The sequence below is a fragment of the Aedes aegypti genome, chromosome 2 (genome assembly GCF_002204515.2).
Source record: "Aedes aegypti strain LVP_AGWG chromosome 2, AaegL5.0 Primary Assembly, whole genome shotgun sequence".
Lineage (NCBI taxonomy): Eukaryota > Metazoa > Arthropoda > Insecta > Diptera > Culicidae > Aedes > Aedes aegypti.
In genome coordinates this window covers 319240100-319259396 of record NC_035108.1, presented here as the reverse complement: position 1 = coordinate 319259396, position 19297 = coordinate 319240100, and the positions used below count along the sequence as shown (strand labels likewise).

The 19297-nt window shown below is 40.8% G+C and overlaps 1 protein-coding gene across 1 annotated transcript in view; it reads right to left on the bottom strand.

Annotated features, from left to right (window-relative positions):
• Nucleotides 1–19297, bottom strand: part of LOC5568887 (netrin receptor unc-5) — a 472574-nt gene that overhangs the window by 104194 nt on the left and 349083 nt on the right. The window lies entirely within an intron of this gene.

Sequence of the window (19297 nt, the reverse complement as noted above, 5' to 3'; positions counted from 1 at the left end):
ATACTTGGGACTAACAGGCACCCTTAGTGTATAAGTGCTGGTGATTTTCTATTTTTAGGCAACAATGGCGCCTGCCACGTCAGAATGCAGACCATTGAGGAAGAGGAGGAATTGATGTTGCACTTATACTGGCCCACTTTAGACCGTGGAATCCGACTGCATCTACGCCAGTTTATGCGGGAGTGTATGTATTGAGGGAAAGGAATGGCAGAGAGGTTTACTCACAGCCAGGCTTAATAATGCTCCTCAACATCATTAGAGTTCGGTAAAATACTCTAGAGCAGCGTGCTGCCTTTGCTTCTTTGCGAGAGAGCGAAAAAATGCTAAGCAGAGAGGCAACAAAAAATGAGCGAGGAAGATGCAGCACAAAACACAACAGAGTAAAATTCCATCAAAAAAAGGTGCTCTTACAACTCTCTGAGGACTATCTTGTTCGGGCGGCAGAAGTGTGAAGTGTGAGTGGTGGTGAGCATCGCAACAAGAGAATACCTGAAAAATCCTCTCATTTTTTGCACTCTCACTCGAAACGCTTGAGGATCTGTGTTGAAAATTATGAGTTCAGTTTTTTCTCCTCAAAAAAAAAAAAAAAACTGCAAAATTGCCTCCTCTTTGCATTCCAGAGGAGTTTCTATCAAGCGTAAGAAAAGGCGTGCTATGATTATGGAAGAATGGAAGCATAAGGAAACGGTTTTTTGTCCGTCTTTGGTTCTAGGGTTTGCTATGAACGAATAGTTTGAGGATAACAAATTAAGAGTGGAAGATAGAAGCAAGAATATACAACTATAATCCACTTTTTCTCCATGAAATTCAAAATTCCTTCAAGAGTTCAGGAGTTTTTTCAGCGATCCTTGTTCATTAGGAGTGACTATTAAACTTACACAAGTTTTATCAGAGGATACTCTACGATTTTTTTTGAAATACATTACGGATTTATTTATTTTCCAGACAAATTTCTCTGGCGTTTCCCTTGAGGCATTTCTGAAAGACTGACTGAAAAAAAAACTTCCAAGACTTACATGAGAAATTCTCAAAAAATTACTGGAGGATTTTTGTAGAAACATTAGAAGGAATCTCTGAATCAATTGCTTAAGGTATCTACAGAAAAATCCCTACTTGGAATCTTAGGTAAATCCTGAAACACAATATTGTAGAAAATCCCTAGAAATTTATGGAGAAGTTATTGATTGAACTTTAGATGATGTTATGACCGGGAATCTTGAAGGATGCCCCGTCGATGGATGAATCGCTGGATAAAATCTTTGGGGAATTTAAACTTTCTTTAAAAACCTCTCATATGTTCAGGAATTCAGATGATAAATGATTCAAATTCAAGTTTGCATTCTTGAGGTTTCCTTAACAAAATTCTTGGAGAAATTCCCTAAGAAAATTCGTGGAGAATTGCTCGGGAAATAATTATTAAATAAACTCCTTTAGAAATTTACGAAAAAAAAACTGATTATTAAGGTAAATACCTGAATAAATTTCTGATCAATTCCTAGAGAAATACTTGTCATATTGTCGCGATAAGTTCTAGAAATAAAGTTTTAGATCTTAAAGAAATGTATGCTATTATGCTATGAAGACCCATACTCGTATCTTCTGGCTCTAATTAGGTTTCGTTTTGTTTTCATGGTCCCTGTTTGATCTTTTTTAGGCCTTTTTTTGGTTGCTTTAAGGTCTCCTTTTGTAGCAAGAGGTCTCTCATTTCTTATTTTAAAGGTACTCAGTCACTACCAACCTTGTAAATATGAAAAGTTTTCTTAGTCTTGTGGTAACTACTAGCATGAAAAAAGGGTGAGAGGCAAAGAAGTGTCAGTGGCAAAAACATTCTAGACAAATTGTATGGGAGTCAATAACAAGCCAGTTTTCCAAGAATTATTATATTTTTTTAGTTGAGCGGTAAAATCAACTGAAAATATCATAAGAATGCATGGAAACAGTAGATTTCCTCAACATTCTTCGGAAAGGACTTTCTCATGTATTCTCATTCTCAGTCGCAGAACTCGACCATCTTCGATTCGCAGTAAATTTTGCACATGTATTTGGTATGATACAATAAGTCGAGAGGGATTTGCGATAAGGGCCTATCTGACAAATCAATAACAATGAGAAAATAACCAATGAAATTTTTCTGTACAATTTTTAATCCCAATTGGAGAAAATATATTAAAACTTTAATCTTTTCACTTTAATACACACTTCATAAACCTAGTTTCAAAATCCTCATCAATACCACACACATCTCCTACAATTTCCCTAGCTATTTCGTAATAAAAAAATATTACAAGGTTTCGCCTTAAACGCACTCAAGAATGCCAGTATCGCCCAATGTTATAAGCCTGTAATCGATATTATTTTCAGTGGCGCCTATTACTTTCTGTTCTGTTTACATTCTGGCTTCAATTACTCCCGCCATGTACGCCTTGTTTATTTTTTGTTTGCAGTGATTTCAGATGCGCCCATCACTTTGATAAACAAAAACACAGGCGTAATCAATACAGTGTGTGGTTTTGCATGAGGTGAAGTTTCGTCTTCTACAAATATGCGTTTTTTTGAATAGTTAAATTATCTATAAGGGAAAAATTCAAGTGCAGTGAATAGACAATCAAGCTACAATTTCAACGCTATTGTTTCTTAAATTGTGTACATTTTGTCAGTTTCGCCTAATTCGTGAATCTTTCTAGAAGTGTATTCCATAGAAAAATCGATCATTCTGAATCAAGAAAAACTTTTGAAAAAGGCTTATACATTTTTTGCATGCAACTTATTTGGAAAATTCTAATTCCGAAACTGTTGATTTTAGAGAAAAATGTTCTATGAAGAAGTTGTAGTGAACCGTTTGGCCCACAAGAAAAAAATACACATCATGAAAAAATTAAAAATAACACTCAAATTTTCAATTACACAAAAACCCCATTTTTATTTTTTTTTCTATTTTCACTATATAAAATTTTAATAGTAAACAGATGAGTAGTGTGTGATCCTTTGACTGCGACGCTTGCTCCTGCGGGGCGGGTGATGCGGTCAGGATCGAACGTGTTACGCGTGGAGTGCAGTGAAAAAGTGTATAGTATTTTACGGAAACCCCAGTGCGGCGACGGAGAAAAACTGCTTTACATCCTGGTAAAATCGTTCTTTATTATTGTTTACTTTACTCACTTGTTACCAATTCAAACTAAATACGTGCCAGGGTCGAAAATATAATTTTCGATTCGGGAAGTGTAAAAACATTGCATATATCCATTTGATATCTGGATGTTTTTATGCGGGGCTTACTGTAAATGAAAATGACCTCAGAATGTGTGTGTATTTACTGCCATTCTTGAAATGGGTCGTTGGAATTTCAGTAGAGCTATCACCTTTCATCTCCTGGGCTAAAATTGTCTGCAGATATAAAGATATCGAAGGGTATCATTAAATACATGCATACAATTTTCTTCCACAAAAGCACTGCCGGCCCGTGGGAGGTGGATTGTATCACACACACACACACACACACACACACACACACACACACACACACACACACACACACACACACACACACACACACACACACACACACACACACACACACACGTCTGCAATAAGGCGACAAAGGTGATATCGGCCTTATCCCGAATTATGCCTAACAATTCTGCGATTTCCAGTAGCAAGAGGAGGCTACTGGCGAGCGTGTCAACGTCGATCATCCGGTATGCAGCTCCAGCGTGGTCGGCGGCACTGAAGACAGGACGAAATCGTGCCCAGTTGAACCGTACGTTTAGGCTGATGGCAATGCGTGTAGCGAGTGCGTATCGAACGATATCATCGCACGCCGTGCACGTAATAGCCGGAATGATTCCTATCTGCCTTCTACTGGAGGAGGATAGCGAGTGCTACAGGGATCGAGCCACAGGGAGAGGCCGGAACAGAGCGAGAGCCAACACGCTTAGTAAATGGCAGCAGCAATGGAACAACGCAGAGAAGGGCAGGTGGACTTACCGACTGATTCCAAACGTGTCGATATGGACCACTAGAGCGCACGGCGAGATTAATTTTCAACTGACGCAATTCCTGTCTGGTCATGGCTGCTTTAAGCAGTACTTGCACAGGTTCGGTCACGCAAGGTCACCGTTGTGCCCTGAATGCCGAGACATAGAAGAAACACCAGAGCACGTAGTCTTTACTTGCCCACGGTTTGCACAGCAGCGAAGCGAAATGACTGCCATCGTCGGAGACGACGTGAACGTGGAAAATATCGTCCTAAAGATGTGTAGTAATGAAGATAAGTGGAACGCGGTGAACCGATCTGTTGTTCAGATTATGTCAACACTACAGCGGACATGGCGAGAGGAGCAGCGTCAGATGACGTAGGCAGCCCTGCCGAACGAAGAAGGGCGCCGGACTGTTTTCGACACTCTAAAAGAGCGGACGAAGGGAAAGTGATACTGCTCGGTTCCGGGAGATATTCCTTTGCCGGGGAACTCTCCGCCGGAGTAGGCTAGATCCACCGCCGGGGACTAGCTGAGTAGACGCGACGTAGCACCGGTCCCGGGTCGTAGGAGCACCAGTGAACCGGAAGTTAGCCTCCACCGGAATCGCTGGACTGACTCCGGCACCCTACCGGTCGGCCCGTAAAAAATTGAAGAGCAGCAGTAGCAGCAGCAGAAGAAGAATCGGTATCGGAAGAACTTCCATCGCCGGGGAATTCTTCGTCGGTGTAGGCTAGGTTCACCGCCGGGGACTAGGTGAGTAGACGTGTCATAGCGACGGTTGAGGGTCGTCGGGGCACCAGTGAACCGGAAGCTAGGCTCCACCGGAATCGCTGGACTGACTTCGGCACCCCTCCGGTCGGCTCGTATCGTAGAAGTAGAAGAATCGGTGTCGGGAGAAATTCCACCGCCGGGGAACTCTCCGTCGGTGTAGATTAGGTCCACCGTCGGGGACTGGTCGAGTAGAATACGTCGGAACGCTGGTATTGATTAGTCGGGGCGCCTACGAACCGGAAGTTATGCTCAACCGGAATCGTTGGACCGACCTCGGCATCTTACCAGCTGAACTATGGAAAGGAGATGGTCGCCGTAACCTACGAGTGCGGGCTTTGTATGAGCTCAGAGTGGTGCACAAACTGGAGCCGAAGGGCTCAGAATGTTGCATGTAGGTACTAACAAATTGACGGGTCGCCAAAGGGCGAAAATAGGTATTAACAAATTACTAACGAGTGGAGCCGAAGGGCTCAGCATGAGGCACGTCGTTGAACGGTTTTAAAACTGCTAACAGGAGTCGAAGGGCTCAGGAGCCAAAGGGCTCAGGAGCCGAAGGGCTCAGCATGTAGAATAACAAATTGAAGTGGTGCGCTCAGCACGTTGTCCTCCCCTTCGAAGTAATACCGGAAGGTAGTTCCGGAGGGTGATGGTGATGGTACTAAACCTAGGAGAGTGTTTTTAGTGGGGAAGGCACTAAGTGGATCCCACACCGCGCCAAAAATTACACTGGCATGAGCATGAACATATACAGGCCAGTCTATGAAGATTTTTAAACTCCTAGTTGCATGAAAAAAAAAAAAAAAAACACACACACACACACACACACACATAATCTTAATAGTAAACAGATGTTTGGAACAAAGTTTCATGATGAAGAAATTATTAATAAAAAAGTTTTTCTAGGATCAACTTTTGTCCGATTTTTACAATTTTGTTTTTTTTTTTTTGTCAAAATAAATACGTTCTGATTATACAATAAGAATCTTGAAATAGTTCTGATCCATAATGATTATATGTATAATATCTCTAGAAGTAGTCATTTTCGAATTATATCGATTTTAATGCTAAAAATATTATATTAATATTAAAATAGGCCATTTTCATTATTTATTCGCGTTTCTTAATTAATAATAATATGATTTTAAGATTAAATACCATATTTCTTTCCACTTTCTTATTTTCCTTGATGAAGAATTGCGAATAACTAATTGAAATGATCTATTTTAATATTTAAATAATATTTTTGCATTTAACTTGATATAATTCAAAAATGGCTACTTCTAGAGAAATTATTTTGACAAAAAATTAAAATTTTGAAATCGGTAAAAATTTAAAATATATTTAAAATTGGGTTTTTGTGTAATTTAAAATTCAAGTATTATTTTTGATTTTTTTATGAAAATAAATGAAATATTTTTAGAGTGTATAAATTTTTCTTATAGTGCAAACAGTTCACTACAACTTCTTCATAGATCTTTTTTCTCTAAAATCAACAGTTTCGGGATTGGAACTTTTCAAATAAGGTGCATGCCAAAATTTAAAGGCCATTTTTAAAAGTTGTACTTGAGTCAAAATGATCAATTTTTCTATGGAAAACACTTATTGTATCATACACATATCAAAAACATGTTCAAAATTTAATCCAAATTGAAGTCTGTCAAGCACGATTTTTATGTTTTTCGACTCATTCTGGATGGAAATCGTCTTAGAGCTTCAGTAAAAGCATGACTTATGTTCGATGTCCGTATGCCATGAGAACATGTCTAGAAACCTGAAGGAAACTCCAGTGGCCGTCGGTACCAAAAGTGGAGTCATGGCACAAAACATTGCCGCATGTACCGTTTTGATTCATATTACGGACAGCTTCAAATTCCGGACACTCTCGTTTGTATGGGAAGCATTTCACACGAAATGTTTCAATTTTCGCCGTCCACAAGTTCTCATTTTCGAGGCTCGTTTTATTAGGTTTTTTCCATAAATATCATTGCAAATTTATAATGCCCAACTACCTTAGACGTTTCTTAAGTGGTTGAACGGTTTCAATTGATGATTTGACTGTTCCATTGATGATTGTCATGAGCTGTCCGTAATTCGAATCAAATTGTCCGGAATATGAGGCAAAAGTGAGGGAGCGTCCGGAATAAGAATCATGAAAAGGCCACACGTTTTGATTTATTTAAAATTATTCAAGTTGCGGACGCGTATTCTTTACCCACCATCCGAAAGTTAAGGGCTTCCGACGCTCGATAACGTTAAAAAATCATACAGAATGATTTATTTTGTATGGTCCAAGCTGGGTTATACTTCACTGAGGCCTTAAGTGTCCGTAATATGAATCAAAACGGTATGCTAAATGCATGATTTGCAAAGGTTCTTCTCACGCTGAGGACGTCTGTCTTGTGAAGGATGGAACCACAAAGTTTGTATGCGCGAATTGCGGGGGCTATCATAAGTCAAACTTTTGGGATTGTCCTTCGCATAGACGAGTAGTCGAGGCTCGCGCCAGGCAGATGAACGGTCATGTTTTTTGTTTTCTGAATTCCTCTGGTAGAGTATCCAACAATGTTCATTTTTCAGTTAACGATCGCTTGATTAAGAATCTTACCCATCAGGAAGATTATAATCATGCTCATTAGCAAACTATTTTTTTCCGTCAGGTAGCCGTACGGATCTTTTAATTTCGTATCGATCTACTCAAGGTAAATCCTATGCCGATAACGTGGCAGGTAATTTAATCTCCTCCTCTTTTTATACTACGAGTATTGTTTCTAATTGTTTTAATTCTTAAAAAACCGCCACAGGAAACTTTTATTCCGCCTCTTTGTCTACCTGAAAAATCCTTAAGGAAAATCATCAGACAATGTACCTACTTCAAGTGATATGTCTCCTTCTGATTTTATTTTTCTAACTGAACAATTGAATCAAATAATTGATGCAATGTTCAAAAACACTACTATGACTGAAGCAGTCCAAGTTGGTGTAAACATTACTTGTCAAATGTTTATTGGATAACGTTTTTTAATGGATCCATATAATAATTTAAATATTTTGAATTAGAATGCTCGTTCTTTGAATGGAAAAGATAAAGAGCTGTTTAATTTTCTTACAGCTAATAACATACGTATAGCAATTATCACTGAAACTAATTTGAGACCTGATCCAAACTCAAAAGAGATCCAAACCTTTTTGTTTATACAGCCATTGCATGAAAAACCGATCTAGTGGGTCACCGAATTCCGTGAAAATTTGCTATTTTGTTCCTTATCCGAAATAAGGATACACGTATTTTTGGATTTTTTGATTAGAGTGACCACTTCCAAAACAGGTGAAAAGTTGAAATCTTAACCCTCTAATACCCAACCCCGCCTTTAGACGGGGTACACTTTGAATTTTGTGTATTTTTTCGTAGCTTGTAAATCAAAATGATTTTATTTTTGGCTTAAACCTTGACTCATAACACGCATATGAGAAAAGTTTTTTATGACTTTTGAAACTTTTTTGTATTTTTGAAAATTGTTTGTAAAATTGTATTCTTATATAACCTACAAATGGCTGGAGTTTATTTAACGTGTAATATAAAAAATCGTACCTTTTTTATTTTTCTACTATAAATTTATAACAGAAGAAGAGCTTAATGTTATTAAAATAATTTCAAACCTGTTTTTTTCCGTTAATTACACGGAAAATAAAAATATGTTCAGAAAAATATTTAAAATTTATTATTTTTAAAAATACCGTAAAAACTTGAATTTTTGTTATTGCCAAAAATCAGTAACTAGAAGAGGCTTCAAGAAAAAATGATAAAGGATAGGGATGTTCAAAAATAAAAATTATAAAATTCATAGATTTGCGAATAAAAATAAATCATTGCCCAAAACGTGTTTAGAACGATTTAAGATAACTAAATATCAATAAAAATTTGGGTATAAGAGGGTTAAGCATCATTCCATAAAAAAAGATTGGAAATCCGTTGAGCTGTTCAAAAGTTATTATTTTTTATTTAACATTAAAAATTTAATGCGCTGAGATCTACAGTGTGTGCCGATGAAAAATGACTGATTTTTTATTTTCAAAAAAATATATCTCAAAAACTAAAAAACATTCATCGCTGAAAATTTTACAGTAAACGTAAAATTTTCTGAACTTTCAAGAAAAAATGAGAACACCAATAGCCCCTTTGGTCCCGAGGCCTTCAAAACACATAAAAACGGAAACTATTGAGTTTTTCCATGTAAAAAACACATTTTTTTGTGAAATTTTATATTTTTCCTGAAAAGTCAAAATCTCTTGCCTTCATTTCGTCCAAAAAGATTGAAAATCGGTTTAACGGTTCAAAAGTTATAATTATTTCAAAAATAAAAAATTTGCAAAATCGCGATTTTTCTGGTCACCCTATTTTGGAAATGGTCACCCTAATCAAAAAATGCAAAAATACGTGTATCCTTATTTCGGATAAGGAACAAAATAGCAAATTTTCACGGAATTCGGTGACCCACTAGATCGGCTTTTCATGGAATGGCTGTATAGTAATAATCGACTTGATGGGACATGTGGAGGAGTTGCAATCATCATTCATAAGCGTATAAAACACAACTTTTTAAGTCATTTGAAACTAAAGTTTTTGATACTTTAGGTGTTTCTGTTGAAACACAGCTTGATAAATATACTTTCATAACTGCCAATTTGCCTTTCAATGCTCTGTGCAGCAAGTTAATTTGCTCCAAACTGACTTGCGAAAATTGTCTTGCAGTAAGTACATTTTTTGGTTACTGGCAAAGTTATTCCAACGGCAGAATTTAGTTTAATGAGTGATATTCATGATATTTTTCAATTCAATACCCTGATAGCCATGCATGTTTTTCCTTTTCTATAAACCCTTCTGCCGACTCTAGTCACCTTTGTAGCCAACTCGTGCTGATTTTGATTCTGAGCTTGTCCCTGTTACATTTTAAATATCCCATGAAGCGATCAGTCTTCAAAATTGCCTTTGCATTTCGTTGCTTTGTTGCATAAAACAAGGAGAAAGAGAATGCACGATCCTTATTTTCCAATCCAACAAGGCTTTGATTTGCTCCAATCATTTCGATGAAAATACTGCATCATTTATTTGAATCATTTGTGACTCCTTCGACTTAGTGCACTAGGCTGCAGGAAGATAACAAACATTGTTGGTAGGCTTAGCAACCAAGAATGTTTTCTTTTCATTGCAAGGTCAAAAAGTGCTCGTTAGTACCTATCCAGTTGATGAATCGGCGCTATGTATTTCTTCTGATTCCATAAGACTGGGTGCCAAACCAAAGCAATTAAAATTATTGACAGTCTGATCTGCAATGTTTTTAAACATATACAGCGGGGATTCGCTGGTTGGAACACGACTGCCTTCCATCAATCAAATCCGACCCGTTAGTTGGAGCGACTAACAGCTGGTGAAAATGTTCCAGGCTAACGCATCTGGAGCGCAAATCCTCACGAAATATGTGCGTACATTTGTTCTATAAAGGGATACTTCAATGCGCAGTTTGACATCTTTTCTTTTCCAACCATTGAGTCATTGCATGTAGTGAACCCCCAGCGAGCGAATTCCCACTATAAATTGTCTCTTGCCAATAGGAAATATGTTTCTGAGTTATGTGATAATAAGCTAATACTGCAGTACTAGCAGAATACCGACGACATAAATGACCTCAACTAGCGAAAATATAAGTGACCTTTTACATCAAACTGTTTTTTTTTTTCGTAGAAAGAACTAATCTTCAAACGAATGATATTACTAATATAAATTATAAATTTATACCAAAGGTAAATACATTAGACTACAACACTTTTATTTATTTACTATACTGTTTACGTTGCCCTTTAGATAGGTTTGAGATAGGTTTCAAGAAGTTCCAAATGAAAGCTCGCTGAAAACCGCATTTTTGAAAGGGGTTATTTTTATGCTTACCGAGGCTGGCAATCCGAGGTCTAGAGTATGCAGTTTGCGGTGAAATGATTTGAATCAATGATGCATTATTTTCGATCAAGTGAGCACAGGAGCAATTGAATTGAAAAGGCGCGAATCCTATGCGAAGCATTGATATTTTCAAAGCATGCTTTTCAAAATATCTGTGCAGCAATGATGATCTTTGAAGACTGGAAGCGATTCTCAGTCCTGGGGATTTTTTTTTTTATTTCCGTACGGGTTTGGGCCGAAAGGTGTTAGATTTTCATGAAACTTTTTCTACAGGCAGAGCTCATCAATATATGAATATAAGAATATTGAGTAAAATTCAGGGTCGCCTATTTTCCCGGAAAACTCAGTTGGTTTTTTTTGTTTTCCCCTGACACTACTTACTTTGAAAAATCAAAACTTAAGAACGAAGCATCATAGAACAAAGTTTTTTTTTTGCAAATGAAAGCAAATTTTCTCAGGAATAAAAAAAATTAACTGGAAAAAATTTTCCACAAAATTTTCTACCGTTGAGAAAATTTGTAAAGAAAATCCGGAAAAACTGTGCTTCAAATCGTGGAAAATTTTCAAAAAAATATTTTTGAGAAGGTAATTTCATAAGTTTCCTCTGACACTACTTACTTTGAAAAATCATAAAATTTTCCACCGTTTAGAAAAATCGTAAAGAAAAGCCGGGAAAACTATGTTCCAACTCGTGTAAGATTTTCAAAGAAATATTTTTGAGAACAGAATTTTATAAATTTCATTCACTGAAATTTTTAAGATGTACTACTTTTTAATTCCTGCGTTTGGTTATAGTTTTGTGAAAAATGCCCAGATTTCTCGTATAAGTCTTTTCGTTCGAAAATCATAACTGAAGATAAAAGCGTCACAGAAACATTTTTTTTTTTTGTCAAATCGGAATCAAATTTTCTCCAAACTCTGAGATTTTTTGAAATGGAATAAGTTTCCCAGGACATTTTTCACCGTTAAGGAAAATAAACAATGATAACCCGATTAGTTATTAGCTATTATTATAAAGCAAGCGTCAAGGTCGAAGGATCAAACAGAACTAAGCCTTCTCCATTGGACCCCGGACTCTTATTAAAAACTCAAAAAATATGAAAGCCATTAGCTATGATGGAATTTTCTACATCCTCATCAAGAAACTTTCAGAGAGTAGATTATCATTTTTAGTTGATATATTTAACAAATTTTTTCAGTTGACATATATCCCTGACAAATGGAAAAATTCCAAGATTGACAAGAAATAACCAATATTCAATCGTTTTTCGATTAAGATACTCAAGTCTCATATTCTATGAAGAAAAAAACGAAAAGAGTAATCACGTTCACCGTATTTTGCCACTAGCACACTCCAAAGAAACGTCCCTCACTAATGAAAATTCCTGAAATTCCGTCACATTTTCACGCCAGACAATGTCAAATCGAAAAAGCAACGCGAAGGACAATATCCTTTTAGTACCGAAATAAATTCAATCTTCTTTCACTATTAATGCTTCCGCTGCATGAAGCACTACAGCTTCTATCAAGCAAGCGGAAACTAAAAATTGGTTCGCCTTCGTCAGCAAGAATGGAATAATAAATTTTTAACCTGCAAGGCTCAAAAGAAATCACTTTCCTCCACACGCTCGAGCAATAGGGGGAAAATCCTTTTAAGCTGAACGAGAAAAATGATTGAGTACGCGCAACGACGACGTTCTTTCGGGCCCGGGAGCATAGAAGCGAGTACCAACAAATGCGGCCGGAAGGAGTTTGCATATGAATGCAATTCTTAACCTGATTTGCAATCTAATAGACATTTTTGTACGCGTCCTGAACCTCCCATCCCTTTTATGGGAAGATTGGCGTAGCAGATTGGTCCTTTGCGGAGCGGTTCGTGTTGGAATTTGTCAAAGAATGTGGTTTCCGTCGAACAGAAGCAAAGGGGAAACAAGGGAATGATCTATTCCAGCTATGAAATTCGTCATCTTGAAAGGACGTTCCGGACCGAACGGCGAGCTTAAATTTGCACGAGGAAAATCTTCATGTGCAGTGAAAAGTGTGTGGGTGAATGACTGACTTGGGTGGGTGCCGAAAAGAAATTCAATGGAAGGAAAAGGGCCACCGAGAGTGAAGAATTTGAACCAGTGTTGGTAAATGGGATGCAAGTGGCAGGTCGGCAGGTTGAGTCACACATTCACTTATCCAACAAGTGGCTTTGAGAAGAAGTGGGCACGGATGCTTGAGATTGTCAGTACTACTCGTGACACTGCTCTTGCATCCCTAAGTGGTTCAACTCCAAGTGTTTGAGTTTTTTTTTCTCAAAAAAGATAAAGAGGTGTGAGTAAGCATTTTCTTTTTCTTCCTTACATTATAGCTTCACTTAGGAAGAGCGTGCTTCTCAAATTATTGTTCCATAATCACTACTGTGAAAGTGGATATATTGGAGTTTTTTTATCTAGTGTAATCATTTTTCCTTCTCACCATGATTATCTGTGACCAAGGAAATCGAAGAAATTTCCATTACGTAACGATCATGCCAATGGATACAAACTTCAGAGAAATTAAATGTTATAATATTTCGGTTTTTATTCATTTATTGGTATTCCACTAAACAGCTCCAAGATATATTATTATGATCATGGTCCGTCTGGGAATCGAACCCAGACAACTTCATAACCTTATCATAAAGCTAGGGAAGGCCCAAAGTAGTTCAAATTTATCTCTTTGATTTCTTAACAGTCATATCTAATTCCAGTAGCAAAATATACTGTTTGGAAAGAATAAACAAACACTACGTTTCAACGAATTTCACATTCCTAAAAGTATTACATTTTTTATCTGCGTAATTCCACTGAACATGTGCGTTGCTAAAAGAGCAAGTCAATAAATAGTTAATTTACAGCTGAACGATGCACTCAAAATTGGGCTCCATTCGGTATATGTTCTGTTCTGTTCTGTTTTATAACGGTATCCACCGAAATATGATTGTTTTCCGATGTGTCACTCAGATGTGATACAGGAAAAAATCGTATATTTTTTCCCACGATGCGTGTAACACCCTTCAATTATAAGGAGGAGTATGAAATAAAAATGCAAGAGCGAGTACATGAAATGTGATGGGCGACATGTAATTTGATACATGATCAAGCTGTGGGGTTAATCGAGAGAAACTTTATTACAAAATGTTCAGCCATAAACAAAACATCGAAATAAAGTCATCAACTTTTTCCATGCCCTAATTTTTGAATACAGTCGAAGCTTTTTTTTTTTTTTTTTTTGTTTTTTACAAGGGGGAAATCTGCAAACAGATCCCCTGAGAAGATAACTCAGGGAATGCGGGGATGACGCACCAACGACGACCCGCTAAAACCAGCCTATGCACTGTGCATGAGCAATTCATTTAGAATTGCTCAAGTGGTGAACAGTGCATCGACATGACCCTTGGACTCAGACCCTCATCTCCCCGGAACCACCTTACGGTATATCTTCGGGAAGGGACCAGTGCATATAGCACAACACGTGTAGCAGAAGTAGCCTAGGCAAACTGCTTCTCCTAGCCGACTTAAACAATGTTACAAGGGACCAGCCTCGGCAGGGCTAATCCTCTGCAGCCAACTCTTGGTCGGCGCGCCATAGACGCTGCAATTCTAACATAATGTGAGTGACAGCCGTAGTTACTGCATTCCAACACTCGGCATCCGCACACATTCTCTCTATAATATTGTCGGGGGACGTGTCCCCTCCGCATGTAGTGAGCATGCGACCTCTCACAACAATGAAACGGGGGCAATCGAACACGACATGCTCCGCTGTTTCCTCTACACCTGCACAATTGGGGCACGCAGGAGATTCTGAGTGCCCGAACCTATGCAGGTACTGTCTATAGCAACCATGTCCTGACAGAAACTGCGTCAGGTGGAAGTTCACTTCCCCATGGCTTCTACCATACCAATCTGACACATTTGGTATTAGCCGATGGGTCCATCTACCCTTAGTGGAGTTATCCCATTCCTGCTGCCAGCTTCTGAGCGTTTCCTCTTTACACGTGTCGCGGACTCCTCTGGTACCCCTTTGGTTGAAGCATTGAGCATCTTCCTTGATGATGAGCCCGATGGGCGTCATCCCGGCTATGATGCACACGGCCTCTTTAGATACCGTCCGGTATGCACTTGCTACTCTTAAGCACATTATCCTGTACGTGCTTTCCAACCGCTTTAGGTTTCTTCTCGTTCTAAGCGCTTTTGACCAGATTGGTCCTCCATACCTTAGTATGGATAGCGCCACGCTTGCCAGCAGCTTGCGTTTGCTGGCAATTACAGCAGAGCTGTTAGACATCATCCTCGAAAGCGCCGCTATAGCCGTAGATGCCCTTTTACAGGCATATTCAACGTGGCTAGCGAAGCTCAGCTTGTCATCAATCATTACCCCAAGATGCCTAAGGGATCGTTTGGACTCTATGGTGCAATCACCTACCGAGATAAGCGCCCGTTGCTCGGACTTGCGGTTGTTGACCACCACCACCTCAGTCTTGTGACGGGCCAGTCCTACACAGTTCGAACGAAACGTGTAAATTTCTGAGACATATAATGCACATAATTGGAGCGTGGAATATCATGGATATTTACATGATATGCCATGTAAACTTCAATTATATGCCATGTAATCCAGCAGGATCCTGAGTGATTACATGACATATAACACATTTTTACATGATTTTAGACTTAAATTTACATGACGTCGTGTTTACATTGCATGAATGAAATTTACATGACGCGTAATCCTCATTATTTTTAACTGTGTAGTTTCCTAGACTTCATCCATTCCTCAACCAGGGAAATAGAGTGCGCTGCTGTCAACTCTACTTCCTCCATCGATTCACCATAGACCACTAGGGTGATATCGTCGGCGAAGCCAACAATCTTAACACCCGTCGGAAGGGGCAGCCTCAGTACGTCATCGTACATCGCATTCCATAACAGCGGGCCCAGGATTGAACCTTGAGGTACTCCCGCGGTAATTCGAACGCTTTTCTGCCCCTCCTCTGTGTCATACAGTAGAATCCTACCATCAAAATAGCTTTCTAGAAGCTTACACAACTGCACCGGTACCTTGAGGCGGTGAAGCGCGTGTGCTATTGCTTCCCAGCTTGCGCTGTTGAACGCATTCTTCACATCCAGAGTGACAACCGCGCAGTAACGGATGCCGCTCCTTTTATGCTCGATTGCCACCTCAGCTGTTTGAACGACCGACTGGATGGCGTCCAGAGTAGATTTACCTTTTCTGAATCCAAACTGGTTGTTGGACAGGCCGTCCGCACTCTCCGTATACGGTACTAGTCTGTTGAGAATCAACCTCTCCAATAACTTGCCTGTCGTATCTAGTAGACAGATAGGTCTATACGCCGACGGGTCACCTGGTGGTTTCCCCGCCTTTGGTAGTAGCACCAATTTCTGTCGCTTCCATACATCCGGGAAGATTCCTTGATCAATGCAGCGTTGCATCGTGGTTCTGAACATGTCCGGATCCGTGTTCACTGCCGCTTTTAAGGCGACATTCGGGATACCATCGGGTCCCGGTGCCTTGTTTGACGCGAATGATTTCACGACTTCTGCCAGCTCTTCGTTCGTCACTCTCGCCACTTCTTCTTCTTCATCTGCCGCATACGGCGCTGGGGGCCATGGGCTTATGGGATGGTGCGGGAAAAGTACATCGATTATCGATCGCAGCAACTCGGGCGATTTCTCTTGGGGCGCTATGGCTCCTTTGGTCTTAGCCATTACCACTCTGTAGGCGTCACCCCATGGACTAGAATTGGCACTCTCGCATAGGCTTTCAAAGCATGCCCGTTTCCGACTCTTGATTTCCTTTTTGAGAGCCAACTTTGCCTCTCTGAATGCTGCACCGCGTTCCTCTCTTTGTGCTTCTGTGCGTGCGCGTTGCATTCTTCGTCTAGCTCGAAGGCAGATTGCTCGAAGATTTGCAATTGATTCGCACCACCAATACACCGGCGGCCTGTTCTCTCTAGGAGGGGCTTTTCTCGGCATGGAAGCATCACACGCTCGTGATATCACAGCAACTAGCTCTTCACCGTTTAGGTCCAGAGTGTTCCGTTCGCGCCTCAGGGCTTCAGTGAATACTTCGCCGTCGAAGCGCGCTGTTTTCCATCCTCGGGCTTGGATCGAGTTACATCGCGCTGCCTTCCGCCCGCCTGGTATTATACTATAGCGAATCGATTGATGATCGCTATGAGTATAACCGTCATCAACGCGCCAGTTCATGGTACCTAAAAGGTTAGGACTACAAAACGTCACGTCGATAATCGATTCTGCACCATTTCTGCGGAAGGTACTCACTGTACCCACATTTGCCAGCTCTACATTTAAAGCGGCCAGGGATTCCAGCAATAGTTGGCCTCTTTGATTGGTGCAGCGGCTACCCCACTCCACTGCCCATGCATTAAAGTCGCCAGCTATCACTACTGGCTGCCGATTAGCTAGTTCGGCTATCATCCTGTCGACCATGTGGGAAAATTCCTCAATCGACCACCTTGGGGGCGCGTAACAACTGCAATAGAACACGCCGTTGATTTTTGCTATCGCAAAACCGTCATTTGAGCTAGAGACTACTTCTTGGATTGGGTATCGTCCTGTCGTCCCTATAGCTGCTAACTGTTGAGACCTATCCGCCACCCAGTTCCCGTTGTTGGCTGGTATGCGGTATGGGTCCGATAGTAACACCACGTCAGTCTTGGTTTCCGAGACTGACTGCCAAAGCAGCTGCTGGGCTGCATCACAGTGGTTTAAATTTAACTGTGTTACTTCCGTTTTGGCTGCTTTGATACTCCGCTTGTGCCCGGACATTTGGGTCCGCCCGTTAAGTGTCCGTTGTCTGCTCTGTCGACACATATTAGGCACTTAGCGATTTGCTTACAATCGCTTGCCCTATGGCCTTCAGCGCCGCATTTTCTGCACATCTTACTTCTGTCGGGACCATTGCAATTCCACGACTTATGGCCCTTCCCGAAACACTTGAAGCAAACTTCAGGAGGCTGTTGTATGCTCAGCCGGCAAACCGACCAGCCTACCTTGAGTATGCCCAAGTTCTTCGCTTTGTTGGCCTCTGCGACCGGCAGCCTGATCGCCGCCACCTGGGTGCCCTGCGGGCCCTTTCTAAGGTGAATGGCCTTACTGGCTATGTCGATGTCACACTGCTCTTTGAGGGCAGCCGAGACCTCCGCTGCATCGGTGACCTCATCCAGATTTTTACACTGGAGAGTCGCTTCAGCAGTAAGGGATCTTACATCAACCTCGTCACCAAGTACTTCTTGTGCCAGTTGCTTATAGACTGCACCCTTTTCCTTGGCGTCCTTCTTTAAGACTAGGATCATTTCACCAATCCTAGTTCGCCTTATGCTTCGCACGTCTGCGCCCAATGGCGATAGCTTCTCTGTGCTTCGCATCGCCTTCAGAACCTCGGCGTATTTTGCTTCCTCCGTTTTGATAACGAGGGCTTCGCCTAAATTCCTACGTTTCGCTGTTTTCGGTTTAGCGCTCTCCTTGGGCTCCGTTTTCGGTTTCCTCTGTTTTTTCTTATTTCCAACTCGTATCCACGGGTTGCTGTTGCCTTGCGCCCGTGGTTCCTGTGGATGCACTGCCTGGTTCCGGTTAACCCGTGGCTCCTTTTTCTTGGCTTTCTTGGCCTTAGGCTTGGTGTTGGCCTCTCCTTTGTTGCCATGTCCTCTTGATCGCGGTGCTTGGCTCGTGCCAGCTTTTCCGCTCTGGAGGACGGCCGCGTAGGTCACTTTTCCCTTAGCAACCATACGTCTTTTCGCCACGTATTCATCCCCGGAAGCTTCCCTCTTCCGCATCGCATATCGAATAATATCATCAGATATATTCGCGTTGCCTGTGAAGGAAAACACTTCGGTCTGACACGACCTAGTGTCTTTTTGGCCTTCTACCTTGCCAAGTTGTTCCTTGGCTTTCTCGTAGTCCTGCTTTGCAGCTAGGACTGATTGTCGCAATTTCAGTAGACTTGTTTTCAAGTCTTTGCTGATATTTGTTTTGCTCTTAACATACTCGATGATGACATCAAGTTGCTCAGCAGCTACCTGCATTTTAGGGAGGTACTCCCTATTGCGATCCATGGCCTCGATTAGTCCCGGGCCATCGGTCACCACACATGTTGCACTGGAGCGGCCAGTGCCTGCCGTCGTCACAGTATCTAGGCTTTTGCCCACACTGTTTTCAATAAAGTTGGTCGCCTCCTTCCTTGGCGGGAACCTTAGCCGGTTACTGATAGGTCCAGAAGCCTCTCCTTCACATTCCGCTGGTTGTTTGTTTTGGTTGATCATCTCTTATGGGTCCCCCTAAGAGCCGCTATCCATCTCCGCTGGAATAGTCGCCTTTATGATCCCATGGTTATCTATGCAAGCAGGGAGGCCATGCTAGGGTTGACATAGTCCTTTATGAGGTACTATGTTCAGAGCCAGATCGGCGCAGGTCAGGTAATGGCATCTGAGCCTACTCCCGCCCAGTTGGAACAACCAGGCGACGGATTTGGAACGTACTCTAAGGCCTGCCACGGTTTTACGGGACGGGGGCAGCCTGCGCCA